Raw genomic sequence first — 3,806 nt, 5'->3', positions numbered from 1 at the left:
CAACGCGATCGAAACCCGCGCAGTACATGCAAGTTACTGATTACATATTGATCGCGCCGTAACTGCCCTTCGGTTTGACGTAAAAGTTGGCTTACCGTTTACGGGCGGAAGAACCTGCATGTGTTGTTGCTCGCCAACCTCTTGCAGCTTCGATACAATCGTGTCGTTGGTTGAAGATATGCTGCCGACAACTTAGCGTGAGGCTCAACTAACGAAAAATACCGCTGCGACTGGCTGGCTACCTGAGGCAGCTCGGCCAGCTTCCCGAAACTCCCGAACCCTACGTCACTGGCGCCACATCTCGACGGAAAGTAGCGTAAGCGCTGAGGAGCGATGACGGCCGCGGAAAGGGTTCTTAGCAGGCACAGAAATTATAAAGCAGGCCATGTTAGAGGTTAGTCCGACCCGCAGCCGTAAGTCCTGGGTGGGGCAACCTAAAGTCCAGTAGAATATGAGAAAACGTTTGATTCCTTACTCAGCGAAGCCGCTCTAGAAGCAATAAAAGGCCAGGAAATGCAGTAGGCGTACATAAGAATTCCATAAAAAAATATATAAGAACTGCATAGGCAGCATAACCTTCCACAAGCGAAGTGATGAATTCCCGATCCTAAGAGCATTAGGACACGGAGGTACGATCTCGCGGAAACTGTTCACAGCATGTCTGGATGGGTTGTTTGCAAAGACTAAGTAGCTAAACGTAGCATTAACGATAAATGGGGAATACTGCAGCTATTTGAGGTTTGCGAATGACCCTCTTGCTGAGTGAGACTGCAGAACACCTGCAAACAATGCTGGAGGAACTACAGTAAAAAAAAGCCCGGCCATGAAAATAACAACATATGAAATCTACAGTGATGAGGACAAAGCATGTTAAAAAATCATCTTCAGCTTACGAAACGAAACGGTAGAAAAAAATTTCACTATCATCCCGTAGGGGAACCCTGTGTAGTATGCGAAGCAGCCATGGGGTCGACTCAAGTTCCCATTAGTTTTCAGTTCATCGTTCCCGTTAAGTTGAGGTTCGTAGCTACCGCTATATTTACTGTTTGGTTTCCATGGTATCTACCAAACGTTTCACTTAACAGAACTACGAAATGGGAACTTGCGTTGACCCCATGGCTGCTTCGCATACTACCCAGGGTTCCCCTGAAGGAGTTACCTTAAGCGGCTGGCTGCCTTTGCCGTCGACTCGTGTTGCCGCGCCGCTTCGGTATCCGCTGCTCGGCGTTGACGTTTCGATTCGGCTTCGCGAGCCTTCGCTGCATCCGTAGCTTCTTGACGGTGTTTACAGCGCCCTTCAGCTTCCCGAGCCCGGAGCTCAGGATCGTCTTTGCAGCGTTTACGTGCCGCTTCAGCTTCGCGAGCCCGAAGTTCACGATCTGCTTGCCGGAGTTGACGTGCGGCTTCAGCTGCGCGAGCCTTCATTGCATCAGTAGCAGCTTCTTGGCGGCGTTGACATTTTCTTTCCGCTTCGCGAGCCCGATGTTCGGGATCGGCCTGTCGCCGCTGCCGGTTTGTGGCAGCGGCTCCAACCCTCTTCTCCGCGGCGCTGTCCGCGGCGCTGACACTGGCGTTGACGCTGGCGCTGCAGGTGGCGTTGCCGGCGGCGTTGACCATGACACTCATGGTGGCGTAGCGCGAGGAGGTTCCCCTACGGGAAGATGATGACGGTGGTTGAGCGCGAAGCTATGCCGAGATGGGTTCTCCGGTTGGCCAATCCCTAGGGGCACCCTGCCAGAATGATCATCGGCGGTGCCTGGCCAGGCATGCGCAGTGGGGGTGTCGACGCCGCACAACGGCGCCCACACAACGGCGAAGGAAAGAGGTGCGACCATAAGCTGCTTTGCATCTAAAAGTAAAAGAATATAACTACCTTAAACAGATTGTTAGTGATGAACTCAACCACGAGAGAGCAACCCGGATCTGTATAGGGATTGGTTGGGGAGGACACGGCAACCACTCCCAAATCAAAAATTGTAGGCTACCGCTGCCACTCAAAAACAATCTGCAACCAGTTAATATTTAATGACGTACAGAGCGGAAACTTGGCGCCTGACTAAACAACTAGAAAGGAAACTGTGCTCGGCTCAACGTGACATGAAAAGATTAGCGCTAAGAGTAACACTCAGGCACAGGAAACGGGCTGCCTGGATCAGACAAAAACTAGAGTAGAAGATCATCGTCATCATCATCATCATCACCAGCCTATCTACGCCCACTGCAGGGCAGCGTATATGCGTTTCATAGTCAGTACAGCCAGCCGTCACCTGAACTTGCTTACCGGGTTTATATCACAGCATAAACGTACCTAAACCTTACAAAACCACCCGAAATAAAATAAATAACAGCCAAAACGGACCTGCAATGGTTCAAAACCACGGTTGAGAAAAATATTCAACAGAAATAGCCGAAACCGACCTAAAAGGGGAAACCCCACAAAAACGTGCGAGAAGCAGTAGCTGAAACTGACCAAAAGGCAATAAAAGTACCCGAAAGCCCATTTATAATGCATAAAGATGTCATAAATGGCCTATGTGCGTGGTAACAAATGTTAATGTTAATATATGACAAACCCTTGAAAAAGAAAAAAAAAACAATGCTAAGGAGATTTGAACCCGGGTTAGAATGTTTGCTTCGCAGGAGTTGAACTGCTACACTAAGAGACCAAGTGGGTCGGAGCGATAAAACTGAGGTCCACATGCACGTGGACATAGCGTCAAACATGCTCCTGATGGGCGCCATGCGTCGCTTGGCTGTGCTGACTAGCAAACGCCTGTACGCTGCAACGCTGCAAAGCAAGGGCCTCTCCCATTTTTCTCCACTTATCCCGGCCTTGTGCTAACTGCGACCAATTAACCCCGTAAACTTCTTGGTCTCATCTGCCGCCCCTGCAACTTTCTTCCGCCCCTGCCACACTTGCCGTTTCTACTAATTTACTCTATTACCATTAATGACCAACAGTTATCTTGCCTTCGCAAAACACGTCCTACCGACGTCCATTATTTCTTCTGAATTATACTACACCTATCACTTTCCTATCATTGGGAGACTAGAAAATATCATATTTCAAATGAACAAAGAAAATGAACTTGGGCTCGCCTTGTCGTGAGACGAGCCGACAACCGGTGCACAATTAGGGGAACAGAGTGGATACCGAGAGATGGGTCTAGAAGGTGGGGAAGGCCATTAATTTGATGGAAGAATGAAATAAAGCAAATGGGGGGTAAATTGTGGACTCGAGCAGCTCTTTACAGGAGCGGTTAGGATTCATGGGGAAAAACAGCGCAAGGAACATAGGGACAAAAGAAGAGTGGGGGAAGCACAGCTCTGAACTCTCAACTGAAAGTTTGTTAGAAACAAAACACGTATTTATACACAAAAAACCATACCATCGCGTGAACAGATACCACAGACAGAGCGTGTGAGCGACACCAAATTGACACCTTTAAACATTGTGGCACGCGACAAAGTTCGGCATCCAAGAAGTTACGCAATATGATAGCGGATAAGAAATTGAAATTCCTTGTCAAGTAATGGCCCAGAAGGAACACTAACCACTTGCCCTCGTTCCTTCTAATATGAAAAGCCTCTGTTATCTCTCGGACATGCTGGTTTTTATGTTTCGCTACTACTTTTGTGTCCTAAAAAACAGGGAAACAACCTTTACAATTTTTGCCGTGTTGTGCGACGTGTGACTAGTCATCACCCTTCAAAGAACGTCTTTGCTCCATTATCGAATATTAAGGCATCGGCCCGTTTGACTGATATAGACTTGACCGCAGACAAAAGGAATCACGTACACTACA

At 48.4% G+C, this 3,806-nt stretch overlaps 1 pseudogene; it reads right to left on the bottom strand.

The window, feature by feature from the left end:
* Positions 1–1,131: 1,131 nt before the first annotated feature.
* Positions 1,132–1,587, bottom strand: LOC144165137 (uncharacterized; annotated as a pseudogene).
* Positions 1,588–3,806: the final 2,219 nt, after the last annotated feature.

Source organism: Haemaphysalis longicornis, unplaced genomic scaffold (genome assembly GCF_048455015.1).
Source record: "Haemaphysalis longicornis isolate Haplotype H1 unplaced genomic scaffold, Haemaphysalis longicornis Haplotype H1 scaffold_14, whole genome shotgun sequence".
NCBI lineage: Eukaryota > Metazoa > Arthropoda > Arachnida > Ixodida > Ixodidae > Haemaphysalis > Haemaphysalis longicornis.
The sequence above is the reverse complement of the archived record's forward strand: the minus strand, read 5'-3'. Positions and strand labels throughout refer to the sequence as shown.